This window comes from Lissotriton vulgaris, chromosome 11, assembly GCF_964263255.1.
Source record: "Lissotriton vulgaris chromosome 11, aLisVul1.2, whole genome shotgun sequence".
In the NCBI taxonomy this organism is placed as follows: Eukaryota; Metazoa; Chordata; class Amphibia; order Caudata; family Salamandridae; genus Lissotriton; species Lissotriton vulgaris.
Window position 1 is genome coordinate 575270534 of NC_141699.1, and position 25878 is coordinate 575296411.

Below are 25878 nucleotides of genomic sequence, written 5' to 3' on the forward strand. Positions count from 1 at the left end.
ACTACGCCCAGGGTTAATTTTTATGCCCACAGATTAATGAATATTCCACTTCGTGCCCAGAGAATAAAACAAAGTACAATTCTGCACTTTGGCCAGCTCCTGATAACCACGAAAGACATTTTTTTTGCATTATTGAAGCGAGGAAGCTGGAATTTACAAAGGAAGCCTTTATCTTTGTTTTATATTTGCGCTTGGACGGTGTGGGAGTATTACTGCAGTGGAGTTGTGACCTATTGTGGATCGTCGACCTCAGTAATCTCTCCTTTCCTAGAGCGGGATATCAAAGGACATCAAAGGAACTCTTTTCAACGTGTTATTCTTTGAAACTTTTAAGGATTCCACTCACCAGCATTTCGTAGAGCATGGGTACTCGCAAACTTTCTCTCGGAGGGCCAACTTTACAGTGTGGTTTGTGGCCGAGGGCCACACCGGTGGGGGCGGGGTCAGTGGGGGGCGGGGCTAGAGGGGAAAACATCACTACTGTTTCATAACATTAATAGACAATGCTGTTTTTCCAAAGCAGATGTAACTACAAGGAGCACATTTTTAGAATATGTTTTTATTATCAGACAATAGCAATTATTATTCATTGCAGCTTTTTGTGCCATGCAGTTACTGTACAATTAATAAAAAAAGATGGAGAGAGATAAACTTGGCAGACACCCAGAGAAAGGGGGGTGGGGGACATTGTGAGACAGGTGGGAAGAAAGAGAGATGATGAGAGTCTTGAGAAAAGGCACTGGGTGAAAGAGTCACACATGGGGAAAGTAAGGAAGAGACAAATGGAGAAAGAGACGAGAGACCATCACATTGCATACTTAAATAGGATCCCGTGCTTACCTCTCGGGGTGTGAAGATGAACCTTCGGGTGGAGCTGGTGATGCAGGGCGATGGAAATCAAGCTGGTTGTGGAGATGGAGGTAGATGTGGTGATGGAGCTGAACCCAGATAATTGCTGAATTTTCTAACCCAACAGTGGTAAAGGGGACTACTTTTCTTACCTGTACCAGGTCCCATACTATCCATGCTATGCAGTCAGCAGTAATCCTCCATTGGACTCCCATATGCCTCCCTAACCTTGTGTGGTAGTGTGACCATTCAGCTACTTAGACCAAATCTTGGTCTGGCTCTTTTTGTCTTTGGGAATAGGCCTGGGCCTGGAGAATCTGTTCTGGATCTAAGGAGGCACCGGGGGCAGTCCAAAACTTGGCTAGAAATGGGCTAGTCATAGGCTGCTTAAGGTAATGTGTGCAAACTCTCCTCTCCTGTGCAACACTCTAAGGAAGCCTGGCTGGTCCTGTACGAAAGAGGTCCTCATTGATCATGTGCTGATTTCTGTAGGTGGGGTTATTTTGTGAAACGTTTGTGCTGTAGCCAGGGACTGGTGCACTGTGTTCACCCCTGAGGCGTCTAGAAGAAGCACCAGAGGCATCTGGATATTCTTTTATTTTGTATATTTTCATTTTTGTGCACAGTATTTAGCGGTGCATCTGAAAGTACTTTTTAAGTGAACCTTGATTTCATGTAATCCAGTACTTTACTGAGTTGTAGCTTCGTTGCCCACACCACCTCCCTGGGTGAGCCTTGGACTGCTTAGCTTTGCCACCGTGAGGGTCAAGGACTAAAGGGGTTTATACTTTGAGCTCGGTTTTGAATCCAATGGTAAAGTGGCTTTGAGACACCAGAGATAAAGTATTCAAATTGTCGCAATTGTAAGTCAATCGATCCCTAATTGGCCTGCCCCACCCACCCAATAACCAGAACAAACAGACTGCCTCTAGTTTAGGGTATTTATGCCACTCCAGCATCAACCCCCACACTCTTGGCCCCGTCTACAACACATAAAGGTTTCAGTTCGGCAACCTCTTTCGTTAAAACAAATATACATACAATGTTACTGCAAAGACTCCTCCGCCAATGAAATACTGGCACAGGTCGCTCATGTTGTTTGCAGACACAACAAATGCATACACAGGGTTTGCAACTGCGATCTCCTAATATTGCAGATCACCCCAGTGAACGGTACGTAGTGAATGAAGATCACAGTGATGAAAGGCCGAGTAGGGCCTGCCACAGCGGTTCAAACCTGTGGTGGCTGCTGGTCACATGCAGATGTGAGCGCTAAGTGCTTCACACAATTGCCTGAGCAAAAAGCTTTACGGAATATTCTGGAGACCAGAGATTCAACACAATAGGCAACAAATGAAAACCCTCATGGGTTGCATGTGAGGTCAGGGCAGGGCACGAGTCGGGGTACCACGCGGGTGGACGGCATCCCCCCACTTATTTTCGAGGGTTTTTCAGGGTGGACGCCGTCCACCCTGCTCAATCAAAACCGCGTCCACCATTACTGATGAATTATGTTTGCCTCTAGGCTGCGCGTGTGTGCCCGAATGCGGACTTGCTTCCTACAGCGCCCAGACGCTCTGTGGGAGTGCGCTCTCCCCTCGAGAAGCAGAATACATAACAAAAGGGTATCGTCAAAACGTCCCTTTTCAAAGCGGGAGGCGCACCAGGAAGCCCAGTACAGCAATTAAATTACAAAGGGGCTGCTTACAGTTTTCCAAAGGCCCTTAGCAGGCAGTGTGAAACTAATCCTATGTGAATGTGTTTCACACTGCAATGAGAGGGTGTGGACGAGTCATTACGCCCAGTTTTGCTGAAATTGGAACTGGGGGAGGATTGCGAGGCCGGCACTAGGGTAAGTATCGTTGTTCAAGTACGTTTTTACTGTTGTTTGAGTTTTGCTTTAGTTTCAGCCATTGCCTGGGCAGAGGCGCTCCTGCTAGTGAAGTCACGTAAGCAACTAGTAGATTGTCTCTACAGTGTACGAGCCGAGTGCACCTTCACTCAGGCTGCAAAATCTCCGTTTCAGACAAAATCTGCAGGCAGGGCTGCTCTGCCTCTTAATCCTGTCTGACGGAGTGTGTGGTTTATCTGCAAGATGATATAATCTGCATGTATTTAATCAATTTAATCTGCAGGTCGAGCAGCAGGGCTGCTCTGTGAGTCATCCTTCAGAGGCCTTGGGCACCAGTACAAACGAAACTGAAAGGGTTTCCGTCTTCAGACAAAACCATTACCATGACGGGTGGTGGGTGTTTTGCCAGGCAGGGTGCACAGTTTGTCTCTGCTCTCATCATGTGTGGGGAGTGGTGGTGGGGGGAGGGGGAGTTTAACGACTCGCAGTTGTTTGTCTGCCGGCAACAGGGTCTCTGAAAGAAAACGCGAGAGAATTAAGCAATTACTTGCCCGGCCCGGGCAGCATGATCATTTACAAGGGAGGATGAACTCGGAGGTCCCACCAGCACATCACAGATGACCAAGCAGGTTGGCTTTCAGTCCAGCCTGCCTCTACTCTCACAAGACAGACACATCTTGCTTGGGCCGGCTCAGGTGGTGAGGGTGGGTCGACTCCCACCACGTGACTAGAGAGAGAGGCCCTGATGTGTCAGATGACCACCAGCCCAGGTTCGTTTTCGGTTCTCAGCCTGCAGCCCGGCCTCTCTCACATTCTGTTGTTTGGGCTGGTGGTCGACTCCACCACGTGAGAAAGGCCCTGAACATGACTGACTCGGTCTCGGGACAGTCAGATCCCAAGAAGAGAGCCCGGACACACTCTGGGCTCGATTCCGATCCGGTAAAAAAAATCCCCCATACAAATCGTATCCGGAGCCGTTTCCGTACGACTCGTCAACACACCGTACGACCCGGCGAGTACGATCCGGACCGGGTGATCAGGATGCTATTCGTACGGTCCGCGTCAGGTAAGGGCGATTCATACGGAAAAGCGCTCAACCACATACACACCGTACGGTGCGTACCCCACATGATCGCCGGGGTACGCGCCGTACCCCTGCGATCATGTGGGGTACGCGCCGTACACCCAGCGTACATGGGGTGCGCACCATGCACCCACCGTACATGGGGTACGGTGCGTACCCCATGTACGCTGGGTGTACGGCGCGTACCCCACATGATCGCAGGGGTACGGCGCGTACCCCGGCGATCATGTGGGGTACGCGGCGTCCCCGGGGGGGGCGTTCTGTACTTGTTTCGGCGTGAACTATGCGTTTACGGCTGTTTCCAGCTCCTGTAAAAAAAAGGCTGGTACGTTGCGTACCCGACACGAATCGTACTTGCTGGGTCATAAAAACCAGCCGCGACCCGTAGCGATGTCACACACAGCGGGTTCCGAGTGTGACTCGTACGGATATTTTAGTCGTACGGAGTCCTGTACGACTCGTACGGTCTTTGGCTCCTGGTACGGATCGTACTTCGTCGTACGTTTGGGGACGTGTACGGGTACGATTCGTACGGGGAAAATTGTTCCGTACGACGATTCGGAGCGCATTTTACCGGATCGAAATCGAGCCCTCTGTGTGTCAAGTTGGTTAGCGCCCTCCCATTTTTGGCGATTTACAGGTGTTTTAAGGTGATCTTATGGTTTCTTGGTGCTCAAATGGGTGCAATTTCTGACATTTATGTTTCTCTAGTCTTCATTGCTTGATTTTGCTTGTGGCAGTAGAGTGTCACTCATAGTCGTCGAATGTCACGCATAATTACACTGAAATTATGAAAATGTCACACATAGCAATCTGAAACCTTGGCAGCTATGATATTAAAGTTTAAAAAGCACCTTCTGCCTCGTTCCTAGCCCCAATAAAAATGTTACATAGCTTCGGTGATTAATGTTCTACTTGGAGTGAGATCGGAGTTTTGTCTAGTGAAAGTTTTGACTCATTGTTAATATGGGTTAATATGCCTGATGCAAAGGATGTGTACCATACATCACATACCATATATTTATGAAGGTAGCTCAGTGGGTTACTGCTTTTGTTAGAGGTATTCTTTAGTTACTTGCAGTTTCCAAGTTAAAATCCTAAAATGGAACAGCGAGCTATCAACTGTAATCAAAGCGCTGCATGCAAACTGCAAGTTATATATTAGAGTGTTATACTTGTTTTCCCCAGTCTTCCATTTTTTTATTGTTGCAAAAAAGATTTGTTTGGGTAGAAAACAATTGTTATTATTACAGAGAACTCTCAAGTATGGTGTTACATTTTGAATCCTGTTAAAGGGTGGTTGTAAGGGAATCTGTGCCGGTAGTGGTCATTGGGGGGCGCTAACTGGGCACCACCAGTGCTAAAGCCGGCCCTGGAAACAGGTTCCAGTATTGATACTCAAATGAAGAGCTCCGATACTTTCCAGTCGATGTTGATCAAAAAACTGTAAAAACTACATTAAACATTCATCTTAAAGTATAGGCAAAAAGTTTTAAACCAATCCTCCTTTTTATTTATCATCACAAAGAATACACCTTCAAATACATGACTTCAGGCTTTGCACTGTACAAAACCCCTGACTTGCCTTTTATTTCACTAATAGCACTGTCTTTTGGGGGGAGGTGGTGGGGGAGCTGGAACGATTCTCAGGTCTTGTTTGATAAATACTTTGCACATAATCTGAAGTACTAACATGAGGTGCTTTCGATAGTTTACTATAGTCTAACATAATCTGTGCTGCATGATTGACACACCACATTTTTTCAAGGCTTGGCTTGTGTATGGGTTCTTAAGAGCCAGAGCAAACCCTTGGCTACGCTGTCCCTGGTAATTTGGTGACGCCCACCTTTGCCTTTTGCCATAGTCCGGGTCACTGGAATTATGCGTCAGGAGAAGACCAAATTATGCAGCAGGGTGGAATTATGAGGCAAGCAAAGGCAAGGTATGTAGTATAATGCTGCATATTTTATGATAGAGTTACTTTATTATTTTGAAATTTTGCACATGCTAACACTAAGGGCTCGATTCCGATCCGGTAAAATGCGCTCCGAATTGCTGTATGCAGCGTTTTTCCCCGTACGAATCGAACCCGAAGGCGTCCCCGTACGAATGTGCAAGTACGATCACAACTTAATGCGTCACTCCGCACGTCTCGTAAAAAACGCCGTACGAATTGAAAGTCCGTACGAATAGCAGTCGGCTGACGCTCGACGCTACGTCCGTACGTACATAAACGGCGTCTCCCGAACCAGAAAGTACGATCCGTGTTCCACACACTCCGTATGGCTCTTATTCTACGACAGCTCAAAACTACCGTAAAACCAGACTTCGGCACGACCCGCACCCCGGTATGCGACAAGCAGGACATGGACGCCATCGTCCGTGTAATCCCTATCCTGTACGCCCACCACCTCGTACTGAGAAACCGACGACGGCGCAGAAGGTGAGTACAACGAGGTCCTACATACCTGTACGTCTTACTACACGCGCACATCTCCATTACACGATTATAATGTCTGCCCATGTTGCGCCACACACTCCCGCACTACACCATTGCAATACGGAGACCGGCAGTACCTACGTCATCGACCAGGGGGTACGGTACGTCACCGCACTACACCAGCGCAATACGCCGCTCCTACGTCATCGACCACGGGGTACGGCAGGTCGCCGCACTACACCAGTGCAATACGGAGACCGGCCGTACATACGTCATCGACCAGGGGGTACGGTACGTCACCGCACCACACCAGCGCAATACGCCGCACCTACGTCATCGACCACGGGGTACGGCAGGTCACCGCACTACACCAGTGCAATACGGAGACCGGCCGTACCTACGTCATCGACCAGGGAGTACGGCAGGTCACCGCACTACACCAGTGCAATACGGAGACCGGCCGTACCTACGTCATCGACCAGGGAGTACGGCAGGTCACCGCACTACACCAGTGCAATACGGAGACCGGCCGTACCGACGTCATCGACCAGGGAGTACGGCAGGTCACCGCACTACACCAGTGCAATACGGAGACCGGCCGTACCTACGTCATTGACCACGGGGTACGGCAGGTCACCGCACTACACCAGTGCAATACGGAGACCGGCCGTACCTACGTCATCGACCAGGGAGTACGGCAGGTCACCGCACTACACCAGTGCAATACGGAGACCGTCCGTACCTACGTCATCGACCAGGCCGTACGGTACGTCACAGCACTACACCAGTGCAATTGACGTGCGGCACATACGCCTGCAATGTGATTGTAAGTGGTGAGCAGAACACCCCCCAGTGCCCAGCATCAGAGTGTGTGTGTGGCTAACACCCCCACCAGTGCCCCCCAGAGCCCAGCATCAGATGTTTGTGTGGCTAACACCCCCACCAGTGCCCACCAGTGCCCAGCATCAGAGTGTGTGTGTGGCTAACACCCCCACCAGTGCCCCCCAGTGCCCAGTATCAGAGTGTGTGTGTGGCTAACACCCCCACCAGTGCCCCCCAGTGCCCAGTATCAGAGTGTGTGTGTGGCTAACACCCCCACGAGTGCCCCCCAGTGCCCAGCATCAGAGTGTGTGTGTGGCTAACACCCCCACAAGTGCCCCCCAGTGCCCCCCAGAGCCCAGCATCAGAGTGTGTGTGTGGCTAACACCCCCCCAGTGCCCACCAGTGCCCCCCAGAGCCCAGCATCAGAGTGTGTGTGTGGCTAACACCCCCACCAGTGCCCCCCAGTGCCCAGTATCAGAGTGTGTGTGTGGCTAACACCCCCACCAGTGCCCACCAGTGCCCCCCAGAGCCCAGCATCAGAGTGTGTGTGTGTGGCTAACACCCCCCCCAGTGCCCACCAGTGCCCCCCAGAGCCCAGCATCAGAGTGTGTGTGTGGCTAACACCCCCACCAGTGCCCCCCAGTGCCCAGCATCAGAGTGTGTGTGTGGCTAACACCCCCACCAGTGCCCACCAGTGCCCAGCATCAGAGTGTGTGTGTGTCTAACACCCCCACCAGTGCCCCCCAGTGCCCAGTATCAGAGTGTGTGTGTGGCTAACACCCCCACCAGTGCCCCCCAGTGCCCGGCATCAGAGTGTGTGTGTGGCTAACACCCCCACCAGTGCCCACCAGTGCCCAGCATCAGAGTGTGTGTGTGGCTAACACCCCCCATGCCCCCCAGTGCCCCCCAGAGCCCAGCATCTGTGTGTGTGTGTGGCTAACACCCCCACCAGTGCCCCCCAGTGCCCAGTATCAGAGTGTGTGTGTGGCTAACACCCCGACCAGTGCCCACCAGTGCCCCCCAGAGCCCAGCATCAGAGTGTGTGTGTGGCTAACACCCCCCCCCAGTGCCCACCAGTGCCCCCCAGAGCCCAGCATCAGAGGGTGTGTGTGGCTAACACCCCACCAGTGCCCTCCAGATCCCAGCATCAGAGTGTGTGTGTGGCTAACACCCCCACCAGTGCCCACCAGTGCCCAGCATCAGAGTGTGTGTGTGGCTAACACCCCCACCAGTGCCCACCAGTGCCCCCAGAGCCCAGTATCAGAGTGTGTGTTGCTAACACCCCCACCAGTGCCAACCAGTGCCCCCCAGAGCCCAGCATCAGAGTGTGTGTGTGGCTAACACCCCCCCCCCCCCAGTGCCCACCAGTGCCCCCCAGAGCCCAGCATCAGTGTGTGTGTGTGGCTAACACCCCCACCAGTGCCCCCCAGTGCCCAGCATCAGAGTGTGTGTGTGGCTAACACCCCCATCAGTGCCCACCAGTGCCCCCCAGAGCCCAGCATCAGAGTGTGTGTGTGGCTAACACCCCCACTAGTTCCCCCCAGTGCCCAGTATCAGAGTGTGTGTGGCTAACACCCCCCCAGTGCCCACCAGTGCCCCCCAGAGCCCAGAATCAGAGTGTGTGTGTGGCTAACACCCCCCCAGTGCCCCCAGAGCACAGCATCAGAGTATGTGTGTGGCTAACACCCCCACCAGTGCCCCCCAGTGCCCAGTATCAGAGTGTGTGTGTGGCTAACACCCCCCCCCCCCAGTGCCCCCCAGTGTCCCCCAGAGCCCAGCATCAGAGTATGTGTGTGGCTAACACCCCCACCAGTGCCCCCCAGTGCCCAGTATCAGAGTGTGTGTGTGGCTAACACCCTCCCCCCAGTGCCCCCCAGTGCCCAGCATCAGAGTGTGTGTGTGGCTAACACCCCCACCAGTGCCCCCCATTGCCCAGCATCAGAGTTTGTGTGTGGCTAACACCCCCCCAGTGCCCCCCAGTGCCCCCCAGAGCCCAGCATCAGAGTGTGTGTGTGGCTAACAACCCCCACCAGTGCCCCCCAGTGCCCAGTATCAGAGTGTGTGTGTGGCTAACACCCCCCAGTGCCCCCCAGAGCCCAGCATCAGAGTGTGTGTGTGGCTAACACCCCCCAGTGCCCACCAGTGCCCCCCAGAGCCCAGCATCAGAGTGTGTGTGTGGCTAACACCCCCACCAGTGCCCACCAGTGCCCACCAGTGCCCCCCAGAGCCCAGCTGTTACATAACAACATACCATTGTGAACATCATTACCATCAGGAGATTGACACATGTTAACATACCTACATTAGAACATCACATCAGCTCCCAGGCACATAGCAGTCACAGACATTATCACACAAACTCTACTTCAGAAAATTAACATAAATGCTTTATTCAGCGGCTCCAAAACAAGAAAAGCAAATAAGAGTCCTTGCTCATTAAAGGCCAATGGCCAGTCCAAAAAAGTCCGAGCAACAATATGTGCTTCCATGGGTGTGATCACACACTAACTTGCCTGCACATGGCGTTTAATCCGCAGTGGTAACTATGGGGGCATCATCTCTGGAATCCTCCGGCACCGCATGGACAGGAGAGGGAAGGACAGGCGGAGTGGGTGCAGGTGTAGTGGATTCATCCACACTGGCTGGTGCAGCGACGAAAGTAGCTACGTAAACCTGGCTGCACACCACAGCCAGTGTGGAAAAACTACCACCTGAACCAGGGGACACATTGGGGGTGGAGGTAGAGGGCTGTGAGTCTGTACTCCTGGGTGTGTGGATGCGTGTGTGCGTTGTGTCCCCTCTCCCTGTGGGTGTGCCTACATCCCCTTGAGATTGCGTGCGTGAAGCTTTGAGCTTTTACTGACGTGTGGGTGTGCTGGGTGTGTGTGACCTGTGGCGTCTGCGTGTATGTTGTGTAGATATGGGAGAGGCAGAGGTGGATGGGTCTGAAGGATGGGGGGGAGACAGAGGCGGCTGGGAGTACATTGCTGCCGTCAGTGTTGACTCTATGGCAGCCACACTCCGACGTAGATCAGACATGGCTGACGACATGCCCTCCATGAACGACACCAACTGTGTAATCAGTTGTGTATGTCCATGGAGGACAGTCAGTATGGATGTCTGACCTACTGCAATCTGTCGGAGTAGGTCCACAGTCTCAGCACTGAGGGCAGCAGGGGACACAGGGGCTGGGGCTGCGGTGCCGGGAACAAAGGAGACACGGCTGCTAGCACGGACCCTAGGGACACTAATGACTGGGAGGGTGGAGATGGTACTGGAGGAGGGGACGCCAGCCAAAGATGATGGAGAGACCATTGCTGCATATTCCCCCTCCTCCTGAGAGTCTGACTCGGAGTTGTCGGCATGGTAAGATGTGTCAGTCACATGTCGTCTGGCCAGCAGACTCTCATCACCCTCCGTGCCACTGCCTCCCTCCGACTCCACAAAGCAGGTGGCACTGTCGGTGTGTCCCTCTTCGTGGTCTGCGCCTGTGTCCCCTCCAGATTCAGATGATGATGCTGTGGGCAAGGAGATTAATAATAACATATCAGTCACCTGTACACATCAGACATGTCAGCTACAATTCATTAGGCTTCATTTCTGAACATGGCATGCATCATGAGTCACAAGAGACTGAACACTGCACAATGATAAGTCTAGTTGTGGCCAATTGCGAGAGACACTACGCATAATGTATAGTAGGATACAAGCAACAGTGAATGGAAAAATCTATCATGAGCAACACAATGATGATTGACTGCCTGACAACAGGATAGCTGATGAAGCATCACAGCTCATTTAGACACCCAGCCACCCAAACCCAGACCTGCACATGTTGAATTTCCTTACACCTTGTGCCACATGGGAAAAGTCCTTCCTGAAGTGACATGTTATGCCATCCTGGGACCTGAACCAAGTGTAACATCACCTCACACTGGCATAACAGCTGTTGACACCCCAAGCCTCATTGTGTGACTGACCATCAATAGAAATTACAAAGAACATTTGACTTATGTGGCAACTATGCACACACGCACTGCCCAGTGTGAGTATGCATAAGCCCAAAATATTGCACTTGTACATTGTGCACCTGTAGCCAACACATGACTACTTTAAAGAGTACCATGGACAAAGGCCACTGAGGCTGACTCGTGCAGAAGACACATGTTTAGACTCAAGATCAGTGCCTAAATATGTAGAACGGCAGACACAGTGCACATGTGGTGCCACATGTAAGGTTCTAACAGGTGTCACAGACCCCCCCTCCAACATGATGATGTGCAAAGGAAGATGCATACATAGACATTGCACCATAGGAGTACATGTGAAAAACAAACAGCATCCAAAGCGCTGGTCAAAAGTGGATTAGGGCAAGGCATGTAAAGAAGCAGCTGCAGAAACGGGGACATTCTGAGGCCAATGCATGGAGTGCCTGTCTGACCACAACACTCAAACTATGGGAGCGTAACCATGCCTTTGAGCACTGCAGGGAGCATGTGACACACATCACAACAAACAGACATAAACCTACCCACTACTTGCTGCTGTCCCTCCTGCAACTGCCTATGGAGGTCTGGGAACACCACTTCCAGGACCCGTTCATGTTGGGGGTGAGGTGGCGGGTGCCGCCATGCCGGCGTGGAGCTTCCAGCTTTAGCTGTACTCTGGCAATGCGGCGGCTCCAGCACCGGATGTCCTCCCACCTCTTTTTGATGTTCCGGAGCCTCCTGCGAGGCCCCCCTTCGCTCCTGACAGCCCTGGCGATGCCCAGCCAGATTTCACCCTTCTCATAGGCAGATACCTGTCACAAATGTAAAGTAAAAGAGCATCAGTACACCTGGTCCATGTTCCAAACACACACATATGTGCACAAAAAACTTGATGATAACCAGGCATTGTAAGATAAACACATTAGCACTGTTGGGCCCGAGTATGTGGCATGAGAGCAAACACCACTGCATGACATGCCATTGAAAGGCTACAGATGACATGATGGGTGCTAAACACTCTCCCAGCATGGCACTCACTGAGCAATGTATGCTACGTCTGGGTGCACTGCAGCACGTGACACGCTGTCACACACCCCACTGCAACAAATAAGCCTCTAGTAACAACACTGTACCCCCTGCCACTCACTCCCAACAACATTGCATGTAGACACTATACATACACAGTGGCTATGATGTCACACACAAAACAGGTGCACACTCCAAGGTATTGCACACATCACTCACCTGATCCTCTGGTCTCCCATACAGCTTGTTGTAGTTAGGCAGGAGGGCATCCAGCAGCGCCTTGTTCTCACCATCAGTGAATGCAGGTACCCTCTCCATGCTAAGCCAATCAGGGTCCAGAGGATTCAGAGACAGCAGCTGTGGTTACCACACCAATGTTGTGCAGGCAAGTGCCCTACCACAGCCACATGCTGCCTTATATCTGTGCTGCAGAGGGGCTGTGAGTCCAAGGAGTAGTGTCTGATAGGCCACCATAGTTAGCATCCTACGTTCCATCCAATCACTTCACACATAAGGACATGACACACATATGCATGGTTTGAAAACTGAGCCTGAGCTGAACAACAACTTTTGCAACATTGTATACTTTTGCCCAACTGAATTTTCTCTAACACCTGTAGGAGGCTAAAAAAATTCAGTATCCATGACAACCTGGTTGCATTTTGATCTGTCCACTGTTCCCCTAGATGTCCCCTATGTATTTAATCAAATACCCACACAAGTAAGGTGACATTGCCCTTGCTAATGCAACCCATTCAAGGCGTACACATGCATGTACCATTGGGGTACGCTTTGCTTGCGTAGGGCTGAAAAGCTATAGGGAAACGAGGCGTACACACGCACGTACCATTGGGGTACGCCTTGCTCGTGTAGGGCTGAAAAGCTATAGGGAAACGAGGCGTACACACGCACGTACCATTGGGGTACGCCTTGCTCGCGTAGGGCTGAAAAGCTATAGGGAAACAAGGCGTACACACGCACGTACCATTGGGGTACGCCTTGCTCGCGTAGGGCTGGGGTACGCCTTGCTCGCGTAGGGCTGAAAAGCTATAGGGAAACGAGGCGTACACACGCACGTACCATTGGGGTACGCCTTGCTCGCGTAGGGCTGAAAAGCTATAGGGAAACGAGACGTACACACGCACGTACCATTGGGGTACGCCTTGCTCGCGTAGGGCTGAAAAGCTATAGGGAAACGAGGCGTACACACGCACGTACCATTGGGGTACGCCTTGCTCGCGTAGGGCTGAAAAGCTATAGGGAAACGAGGCGTACACACGCACGTACCATTGGGGTACGCCTTGCTCGCGTAGGGCTGGGGTACGCCTTGCTTGCGTAGGGCTGAAAAGCTATAGGGAAACGAGGCGTACACACGCACGTACCATTGGGGTACGCCTTGCTCGTGTAGGGCTGAAAAGCTATAGGGAAACGAGGCGTACACACGCACGTACCATTTGGGGTACGCCTTGCTCGCGTAGGGCTGAAAAGCTATAGGGAAACGAGGCGTACACGCGCACGTACCATTGGGATACGCCTTGCTCGCGTAGGGCTAAAAAGCTATAGGGAAACGAGGCGTACACACGCACGTACCATTGGGGTACGCCTTGCTCGCGTAGGGCTGGGGTACGCCTTGCTCGCGTAGGGCTGAAAAGCTATAGGGAAACGAGGCGTACACACGCACGTACCATTGGGGTACACCTTGCTCGTGTAGGGCTGAAAAGCTATAGGGAAACGAGGCGTACACACGCACGTACCATTGGGGTACACCTTGCTCGCGTAGGGCTGAAAAGCTATAGGGAAACGAGGCGTACACACGCACGTACCATTGGGGTACGCCTTGCTCGCGTAGGGCTGAAAAGCTATAGGGAAATGAGGCGTACACACGCACGTACCATTGGGGTACGCCTTGCTCGCGTAGGGCCGAAAAGCTACAGGGAAACGAGGCGTATGTACAGTGCGTCAGACATGCTCATGTGAACTTTTGTGTAGGCTGCGTACCTGACCTCCTTCATGTCACCATTGGGAGAGTGACTCCAGGAAATCACATAGCAGGGATGTACTCTACCCTCATGTTGACAATGTGGATGCATACATCAGCATGACATCCTCACATCAGCATGCCCCAAGTGTGTCAGACATTGAAGAAGCACAGGGACTGTGACCTAGTGCCTCAGTTGATGTGTGAAGAGCTGGCAGGACTTGTCATTACTCCTTCAGCACATGTGCATCACATGCATACAACACTTTGCACCGGCGTAAAGTCTACAACATATTGCGATGCACATGAACACTGGACTGCCACACCAATCAGTACAGGGAACTGGCACATGATGACAGCAACATGCCCACTGTGACAGAGGTGTAATAGACGCACAGCATGACCCAGAGTCACCACGTCATGTGTGTGCCATATGTGATATTGTGCCAGCTGTTTGCATATGAAATGTTCAGGACAGTATCATCTTACTCACCTTAGAATATCCCCACGTGTCATCCTGGACATGCCAATTTCCACTCAGTAGTACACTTGTGTGTCGGTAGGCATGTCCTGCGGCCCACCGTGTGTTGTTGGCGTTGTGTGTGCCGTGATGAAATTGTCTGGGTACTCATACGTGACCTCAGCGTGCTCACGTCAGGTCCTCTGTATTTACAACACCTGCGCTGGTCCCGTATAAGTGTAACCTAACTCAATTTTGAAACAAGATCATAGTTAGATCACTTCTGACCATCTCACATGGATTGTCTGACTCAGGACGGTGCCAATAGGGATGTCCATTTCAAAGCCTGTGAGGATTGCAACCCTCTCATGTTGGTGACTGACCCTCACCGTCGGTGTCTCCACAGTGTTCACGTCAAGCAACACAAGTAGAGCTGCTCCGACTGCTGGGACCAGACATATGAATGTAGGTGTGATTGGTCACACATGCCGCTCAGATTCCAGCAGTTGTCCCTGCAGCACAATGGCTCATGGTCTGGACGTAGGAGGAGTGCCTGGGCATGGGTGTTGAGACCTCATTGCCCCTGGATTTGACATCAGTCCTCCAGGGCCAAGTCGTCAGGTAACCCATGTATGTGAAAGAGATGTCATCACACTTCAAAATCTACACAATGCAGGTGCAATGCTGCATGGGATTCGGGTGACACTGCCCACGCGGCTCTGTCAAATTTGCAGCCGTTGTAGCCTGCACCACGACCTGTGGTCCTCATGTCCATGATGTCCCTCACACCAACAAAGGCCAACGCAGTGGATTGTGGCCCAGTGGACCCGTCTGGGGGCACTTGCGCGTCTGGTGATTTGCCCGTGATGCCATCACTCACTTCATCCCTGATGCAGGCGGCGCTTTTGTGCCAGACCCGCTGTGACCGAAAGGATCTGAATGTTGATCCTGGTCCTCGCTGGTTCACCTCACAACCTCACTGGCAACTGTCCCCCAGGTGCCAGCCTTTGCGGCGTTCTCGGGTGGTGGTGTCCCCAATACCACACCCTGTACGGCACTGGCGTGGGAACTGTGCAGCAGCATACTGCCATTAATGCTGCAGGGGGGGGTTCAACTCCTACGAGCCGGCCACAGCTCATGACAGGCCTGATTATCATGAAATGTGTGTCAAAGAGTATTGGGAGGGTCGTGAAGACCCACTGACACATGAGTGTCGGTCCCAAGGTGACAGGACAGGTGGACTGGGGCATGCAAGTGGTCTGGACACCTAGCCAGACACTGGTGATGTCTCTACTCCAAACCTGTTAATGGATGACCGGCCAACGTACAGTGTAATGTTTATGTGTGCGGCCATAGCCTTGCCCAATCATTTCCCCGTTGCCGCGGTAAGGACCAACCTCCTCACTGAGGTCCTTCAAGTGCAGTCACGCTCCGCTGAGAGTCTGCAGGCCTATCCTCAGGAATGTACTGTATCTATATTGTTCTGCATGTATAGGCATGCTGCATGTTTGGCTGTAGATAGGCACGTTGTCAGACGACCACCGCTCCCTGGACCGGCCATGTGCCCTGTCCTCCCAACCCACCCCAGAGAGCATGGGCATCCTGCCCGCCAAATCACAGACCACATTCCCCCTATCTCTGCTGTAGAGGGTATCCAAGAGGTCTGAGCAGTACGGACAGATGTCATCATCCTCCCTGAGTCTGGGACTGAGGTCTTACAACATCACATGCCTCTTTGTCTGCTTCCCAAACTGTCTGTGGGACATGGTTGTGTAACTGCTGGCAGAGTGTGCGTTGTAGGTACGGGCAATACTTGGCCAAGCACTTGTAGGATGCCAGTCAGCAACACCGTATTTCATCCAGTGATGGCTCAATATCCCCGACTCACATAGATGGCATCCAGGGAGGCAAAATTGTCTGAAGATTGGTATGTATTCAAAGTCAGGAACATGCTACTTACTACTGTTCCATTATGATATTTTGTTAAGAAAGGTAAGTAACCAGTACATACATTTCAGTACATCTTCTGTAGGAGCATCCATATTGTGTCCTTGCCGTGATTACAGGGTTTCTAATGTACGCACACCATGCCACTTGTGTTAATGAAGCGCTCATATGTGTGATGGCATCACAGACCATTTGTGACTAATCAAACATTAATGCAGTATGATGATGTTCAGGTAATAGTTAGGGAAATATCACACCGCAACATGACTATGTCAGAACTGTGAAAATGATGCCACATGTGGTGTGTGTATTGCTGTAAGCTGTCTGGATGTGCAGACAACCTCCTACTGACATTCACATGCCGTGTGTCACTGACATGATACATTGTCATGCTCAATAAGACCTTTCCATCAGATATTTTGTATGCATGTCATATCCATTCCACAGACCACAGGTCGTGTACTGTTCACGGAGGAGTGGCTGGGAGTTTGAACATGTTACAACAGTGTGTCTCCCACACCACACTCACACTTGTCTAGATTTGTTGAAGCAGTGTTGCTTGTGCCATGTACATTGTTATTGTCTTAGTCAGACAGTTGCACACATTTCATAACATATGTGTTTTGCAGGGCAACCCCTCTGGAACGGCCGTTACCTGACTTGGAAGCCATGAGGGAGCGCAATTGCATCCGTCGGTATCGCTTCACCAGACAGATTATCAAGGACCTGACGGACAGACTGGAGGCTCACCTGCAACCACGACACAGGTATCCCACGGCGCTGACACTCAAGGTAAAGGTGATGGCAGCCCTCCATTTCTTTGCCACAGGTACGTTCCAATTGACCATAGCTGATGTGGGAGGGATGTCGCAGACCATGTTCAGCCGTGTATTGACAGATGTTTTGGCTGCGATGTTGCTCCACCTAGATGAATTCATCACATTCCCTACTCCAGAACAGTTGACAGATGTTAAGGGGGAATTCTATGCCCTGGGACGCATGCCACATGTTATTGGTGCAATTGATGGTACACATGTTAGTTTGGTGCCACCACAGGCTCAGGAGCAGGCGTATCACAACAGGAAACACTACCACTCAATAAATGCCCTGGTGGTGTGTCTTGCCAACATGATTATCTCACATGTATCTGCACGTTTTCCAGGATCGTGCCACGATGCGTTCATCATGAGGCATAGCAGGGTGCCACAGATGATGCTGCAGCTGCACAACCACCGGGCATGTCTTGTTGGTGAGTATACTCGTCAGCTATGTATGTCACTGTGTCACACCTTCTTCATCAGAATCGTATTACACACTCATTTCCATGATGTGGATTTGCAGGAGACGCTGGATATCCAAACATGCCGTGGCTCATGACTCCACTACGCAACCCCAGGACAGCTGCAGACCAGCAGTACAACAATGTTCATGGGAATACCAGGCGGGTGATAGAGCGGACCTTTGGAGTCCTGAAGAGCCGGTTCAGGTGACTGGACAGGACAGGCGGAGCCCTCCAATACAGCCCACGCAAGGTGTGTGACATCTTCACTGTGTGCTGCATGCTTCACAACATGGCAGTGGAGAAGGCCGTGTCGCTCTACCTTGACCCTGATGAGCTGGAACATCCGCCCGTAGAGGATGAAGGCCTTGCCCAGGATACCAGTGATGAGGAGGTAGAAGATGATATCCGGAGTCACCTCATCCACAACTTCTTCTCATAATGGTGAGTCATAGCTGGTTATATGTAATACATGTATGAGAGAGTTGCATGGGTAGCATGATGTTCATGCAGCAGACTGTATGCAATGTCACTTGGATGTCTGTAGTGCTGTGTCACACAGGTGCAGATGTAATGCAACACACATACGTACTATGTGTATACTTGGAATGTACAGGTGTACTACAACAACTGGATATTGTAAAGGACATTGTCTGAATGACATTGTACAGAATTTGACCCCTTGTGTGCCACTCTCATCCACAGTTCACCCTGCCTGTTGTCCGTTCGGGTCATTGTGTTCACCCTGCTATTGCTGAAGATGATTGCAACGTCAGCCTAATCCACGGAGCATGCATGGACATGTGGAGAAGTCATTTTGGGTAAGGGCTCATACGAGGCTGTTTAGCGTTGGTATGTGTAGAAACGTGTGGTACATGTTCATGTGCATGTAGTGCGACCATGAATACATGCAACAACAATATGTTACTTATTACATGTATGCCCACTCCCATGACAGGATAGTCACCCCATCTGACAGTCATCTGTTGTAGTTGTATACTCTGGTGAATGCATCAATGTGTGTAGACATTGCCACTGCAACATTGCACATACCATGGTTAGACATTGTGTCAGAGCTCTCAAACACGGACTCTGTGGGGGATTGCAGCATCACTGTGTGCATTTGAATGTGACTGGATCCTCGCCTCCACCTTGTGGGACAGTCCAGTTTGGTTGCCATTCCACCATGTTGTGTAGGTGTTGCCCACTGTATATTCCACATGTCCTGAGAAATGTCCTGTGAATCTGTGGACATGGATGCATTGCCCCTTGTTGCACTATTTCATGTCACTGTCATGTCGTTACCTCCGTGCAGGTTGAAAATACTGCTCCACCAGCCTTCACAGTGAGTAGCACTTCTGTTTTGAATCACATGATGCCATGTATGTTTTGCTTGAGACATGACAATGTTGGGATGATGCATATCTAAATTATTGTGTAGCGCCAGTGGAGTGCGGTCATGCACATGATTCTCGAGTTCCGTGCAGCATTCATGTGCAATGGTAAGGTATCATATTGTGGTTAGGTTCAACTTGACTTCCAGTTGATATTTCTTCTAACAGCATCTCATGTTGAGCTTAGTAATGCTATGTTGATAGATCAAAAGACTGGCCACAGAGTGCCTTTGTAGAAAATGGGACCCCCGGCCGGCCAGGGCTTGCGCCACAGCCAGTCAGAGACCGCCACTCCTATGTAAAGTCGACCCCTGCTCACCCTCTAGGTAACACGGTGTGGGCAGTCAGGCCTATCTCGGAGGACATGTGTGAAGCATTTGCACACGCACCCACCAACAACAACATCCAGGGCCTCCCACAAAAGGACTCCACACCAAGTATATATGAAAATAGTCTTTGTATTAAGAAGGACACATGGGAACACACATTGTACAAGGGGCCCGAGGCACAGGCCGGGGTTACACGGAAGAAGGTACAGGGCAGGGCCAAGGGGCCCCTGCCAGGGGTATGCACATGATAGAACTGGCATTAGAACACATATCCACTGGGAGCTTCCTAGAACTAGCAGTAGAACTCACTCTGACCAGGGATCACATACATGGGACATCGGGTATTCAGGAGGGAAGGGACAAGGTACATAACACAACAGAGGCCCCCATCAGCAGGGCAACACAGAATAATTCTCAGCATCACTTTGATATTAGTCAGTAGCACCCCATAGGCCAGATGGCCTTCCTGGGGCAAGGGCGCCTTAGAGTCTCGATGTTCAGAGTGGGCTGCAAGGGGCCCGGGGCAAACGTAAACGTGGCAGCGGCCCACGAAGTGCTGGGCCGCTGAGGGGCTTTGATGTAGCCTTGCAGGCTCGGGGGAGGATGACTCCATGAGGGAGCCTCCAGGGCTCCAGAGCAAAGATGCCAGGTGGAGCCTCGCCGGCTCGAGGGAACAGGGGGGCAATGGTGGAGCCTCTCGGGGCTCATGATGAGCGGGGGAGTCCCTCTCGGGGCTCGGGAAAGGAACTGTGGGCAGGCTGGGCCCCCCTCGGGGGACCCGGCGTCACTGGCGGCCCTGCGGGCCTCTAAGCGCATGTGGGCTTGCGCTGGAGGGGAGGGGCGGGCACCAGCAATGCGCCCCGACGCCCCGCCTCCCCTCCTGCAGCACTCACCGGTCCGCTGGCAGACGGGCTGGTCTCTCCTCGCTCTCCGGGGCTCCCTCTTGCTCCTTGGGCGCCGTCCAATCCCAGCGCGGCTCGGGGAGACGTCAGCAGCTAGACCCGGGTCAGCGGCCAATCCCAACGCGGCCCGGGACAGACAACACAAATGAACCCGGGCCGGTGGTGGTGACCTCGGGGAAACTGGCGAGGGCTAGGTTCCCTCAAGGGAGAAGGGCAGTTAGTGAGGTAGGCACTCGCTGGGGGAATAGAACACCCCAAAGAACAGGGCAAAAGGCCGTGTGGCACCGGCTGGAGGAAATAGTACCCCCAGGCACTAGGACAGGATTACGTCGCTCTGCAGGGGAGGTAGAGCACTCCCAGCGCGGGTAAACTCCATGAAGAGCTCCAGGTGCTCGAGGGCAGAAAGCAGCGCTTCCAGGCGCTAAGTAGGAAGAACAGCGCTCCCCAAGCGCTGGGGGGTCAGAAGTAAATGCTGGAGGAAGAGCAGCAGTCCAAACAGAGTCCAGGACCTCAGGTGGAGCTCAGCAGCCCCTAGAAGGGAAAAAGGTCATCAGTAGTCCAGGAGTAGGGCAGGGCCCAGGGAGGCAAGCCAACCCTGAGCCCAAGCAGCGGCAGCCCCTGGTAGATTCTAGTTAAGAACATGCCCAGAGTGTCACAGCACCCTTTTCATACACACATTCCTGGTCTGAAGGGGCAGGCAGGGAGAGAACCAGCTGTAACTGGTTATGGGGGGATTCTTTACACTGGCCAGGCTAGGAACATCAGCTGCACTCCAGGGGGTGGAGCCAGCATTGTCTGGGGAAAACCCAGCCTCATTCATGTCTCTCAAACCAGACTGTCAATCCACAAGCAGACCCAGGCTCACTCCTCCCCTCACATCAGCATGCTAAACACTCCATTCACCACCGGGGCACACCCTCCCAGATCCAGGGAGCCAGGCTCACCAGCCAGCCTCAGCCAATCATACGCCAGGCACACATTTCACAAATATGCCAACTTCTAAAATAGGGACTTCTACACTAGACACACTCATGCCACATATACCGTTGCACAGCACTCACTCTCACGAGTTCATACATACCAGACTTGACCCTGCACACCCTACGCATCGGGAACTACCGAGGACTCATCCATTCCCCATGTATTCCTATGGAAGGGTAGGTCGCTCTCTCTTTACACGCACTCAGAGGGGGAATCACCATCCCCAGGTTACATATACCATAAAAACTTCAAGGGCGGACCTGCCAGACAGGCCAAGTCCAACAGCCTTCATTGCATGTAGGTCATTAGCTTCCTCATCATATGTGATTCTTACAGCTGTTGTGGGTGAAGTAAATATTGCCTGCATGGCCCTTATGGGTACACATGGTCAATAACAGATATTACAGTCTGCGTAAGTAGCATTGCCAACTGTTTTCATTTGTTTGTGAGTTCCACCGCATCTGAGCCACTGAATGTATTTCTACCAACATAGGTGACATTGCATGGTTGCTCACTTGTGAGCGTTTCACAATACTCTAATGGATCACAGACTGTCCTAGGTTTTATGTGTCCGTGTCATTGGATTGGATCTGATGTGATAGCATGATGACTAATGTAATGTTGTCTCCAGTCATTTTACTTCACAGGTGTGACTGGTACAGTGTATCACATGAGGTCTTTGTATTAGCAGTGACAATGGAATGTACTCCTAATGGTTATTTGCCTCTGTTTCAGGTCTCCCTCCCATCAGTTCCCATCCTCTCCTTCCGTCGCCTGATCACCCTTTTGTGTCTGTCATTTGTACTCAGACCAAGGGGCTATTTGGAGGTGGAACCCTTTGAGCATCACACCACTCTGAGGAAGAAAGGTACGGCCAGTCCTTGACAGGCTTCTACCCAATATTACTGCTGCATTACAGGTGACATCATTAATAGTGTCAATTTGAGTCCTTGCCAATGCACATGTATGTTTGACAGTTCTCCATGGGCTCACAATGTAATTGACTCATCTTGTGCATGACGTGTGTTCATTTTTAAGATTCTGCCGCCTTCATGTCAACGGACATGTCCTTCTAATGTGCATGTTTAGTATTTGGCATGTAGTATGCTTATGCTTGTTGTGTTGACGTGTCCAGCGGGCACATGCATGGTGTATGGGAAGGCTGTAATACTATATTTTGTGTAAGGTCGATGGCTTTGTAGCAGCTGTTCAGCTTTCCACACCCTAGCTGTAGTCTACACCTGCTGACTCTGTGTGTCCTGTGCCCCACATGTATGTAAGGGCCCTGATACAGTGACTGTGATCTTTGGTCATTACTGTGCCATTTTATTTGCATTGACCCCGAGTGAGTCAGACACTCCTGCCTTCACATTCACATTTAACTCTGTGGCTTGCAAATGCCCATGCGGTATGTGCCCATTTGGCAAGTTGTCACAGCCCTCCTGCCGTCATGTCTTCACTCATTGCTGCTGCATGCACAGGCACGATGCAGCACACACGATCCAGGTACACAGACACCCACAGGATGACCCTCCTTCCATCCTTTTGTAGAGCATGCTCCTGCCACCCTACACACAGACAACACCAGACAATCACCCTCCTGGTATCACAATGCTTCAGACTCAGCCACTGCAGCTTATGTGTCTGTGTGTGCAGCACAGACTGGCACAACTATGCAGATTCACATGACATTGGGTCTACGTACCACCAGGTCATGTGCCGTGCACAGCACACACACGCCTTCCATAGGCACAATATTGTACATTGTTACCTTGTCAACACCACAGCAGGAAAAATCATCTTGCTAACAGTCACGTGGCAGTACACAACCTGGTCACACCACTTCGACATAGCTGTCACAGTCAGTCAAGTTGCCACAGGGGACACACACCATCACCACATCTCTTGGGTGTGGTATGATTTACCCAGTCTGGTGTAGGTATGTGTCAGACGTGGGTAGTTGTTCTGTATGCGTTGCTCCCATAACAGGAGTCTAGTACTTGTAGCTACATAGGGGTAGGTCACCTACTCAGGTGTGCTTGTGTAGAGAGCAACAGCCCATTTCCCACAGTCTGTCCTGCCACCCTTGTCCTTTGCGCCATTCATTACATCCACAGTACTGCATCATGTTGATGATAGTTCACATAACCCTAGGACACAATTGTAGGTACTCCCTACGTGGACAACTAGTTTTGTCACAATGATCTGTACACCTCAATGTGACTCTCCTGGGCCTGGCTGTGATAGCAGTTTGGCATCCAAACCCCCCTCCAGCATTTACTATCCCACACAGGTGTGTCTTGCCATCCATGTATGTAGTTGTTAGTGATTTCTGACCAATGTGTGTCCTCACACGGAATCTGATACAAGTGTGTGGATTGCTGCTGTTTGTTGCATACCCTTGCATTGTATACATTTGCACACACATAACATTTTATGCTGTGGTTCAAAGATAAATCAACACATGCGTATGTGGTTCAGTGTATTTATTTGGTGATCTTGTGCTGGAAACGTGAATAGGTGCTGTACATAAAGGGGTTGAATCCAAAGTTCAGTGGTGGGGAGATGAGTTGCCTTAGAGTTACTCTCATCAGAGTCCAGGCCATAGTGCTTGGCATCATCGGGTAGACTGAGACCAGCAAGGCCATGTGGGAGAGTCGCATAGGGGATAGTGTTGCACCCAGGGGCAATATGCCAGGTCCTGTGTCCTGGGAGTCGTGCATATGCCACTGCCCCTCAACGTCTTAGCCGTGGATGACCAACCTTCCTTGGGGGGCCCTCAGGTGCAGGCCTGGACGATACATGGGAAGCTACGTCAGAGAGTTCCTCCTCCTCCGCCTCCCCCCTCCCTGCGGCTGGTGTCACACTTTGCCGTGATGTTGATGGCCTTGTGACACAGGGAGGGTGCTGCATGTTGGCAGCTATCTGACGTAGCGAGTGGCTCATTTCCCGATGCACCGTCAAGAGCTGAGCCAGACTTTCCTCCACCCGTCCATAATGTTGTTGTTGGCTGGCTATTTGCTCTGCCTGCTGTTCTTTCACCTGGTTGAGGACCTCCGCAAGCTGGACCTCACTGGTGTCCCGCCGGTATGCCTCCAGGATGTTAGTGAGTTCAGGCATACCGGTCCCTGCAGCTGCCTGTCCAGATTCCCGCCTCCGCCTTGCACCTCTGCCACCACCCTGACCCACATGTGCACCGCCTGCACTTGTGGGCACATCCGGTCGACGGGCCCCCCGAGTGCTGGCAGAGTGGAGGTTGTCAGCCACCTCAGGAGTGCCCGACAAAGGGTGTCCCTCATCTTCAGACAGGCCCTCTGATGGATCATGTGCAAGGCTCTGACCTGTCTGCTGTGATGTGTTGGGAATGGTTCCGGTGGTTGGCAGAGATGTTTCTGGTACAGTTGCTGCAGGTGTTTGGGATCCAGAGGTGCCAGGTTGGTTGGGGTCATCCACAGTGCGTTGAGTGGCCTGGCTGTCGGTGGGGTCTGTGTCCGGCTGAGCCTGGGACTGGGATCCTTCTCCCCCCTGGGGTGGGGTGGGCACCACACGTTGCCCTGTGTGTGGGAGAGAGAGACACTGTTAAGGCACTATCAAGTGACATATTGTTTATTAATCCATTATCTGCATCACTGTTCCACATGCTTTACATTGTTGTCATTGTTCAGTTGTGCATGTAGTGGTAGTAAATTGACATGTACTCAGGGGTATTTTTCATTCTTCCAATATCTTGTCAATGGCTGACACAGCCATTGCTGTGTCTTGTATTGCCGGCACAACACATGTTAAGCATTGCTCAGGTTGACGCAACATCCAGGATATGGTGTAAATCCTTATGCCTGCGTCAAGCATGCACACAGTTTAGATGCAGCATGTTGATGTAAGAGACAGGGCATCATAAATTTGCATGACATCAACTACTTTGGATGTATTTTGCTGTTCCGTGATGGCCACACAATGCCAACACCCCTGGACCTGTACACACACTTATCGATCATAGCTTTTGAACGTGTCACTTCTCTAAGACGCATCACCTTGTCAATACCCATGTCCATGTTGTTACTTACGTGCATCCACATCAGTCATGAGATGGGGCAAGTGCATTGTTTGGAAGGCACAATGGACTGGAGCTTCTTCAATGTGCATGTCTTACTTGTATGCATATTCATATGAGTGAGTGTTTAGTTGTGATACATGACAATTGTGACATTGTTGCACTCCTATGCTTGTCCCCAGGTGATGAGTTTCTGTAAGGGGTGTGTATGACAGGCCATGTCAGTAGTTTGCCTGTGATTAGCAAGCCTCCATTGTTAATAATTTGGCTGCCCCCTGATGTGGCATGCTGGCATATTTGTGATTTTGGGTTCATGCACAGGATGTGTGACCTTGTCCTGGTGTTTGTGTTTGCAGTGATCACATGAGAGACTTGTGGTGCCTACACCTGTGCCCATTGTGTACTACAGACCATTCCCAAATGTGTGTCCTGACACAGTACATTGTCCATTGCAAATGGTGGGTGTGTTGCAGGCTATTAGTAGATGACTGCTGT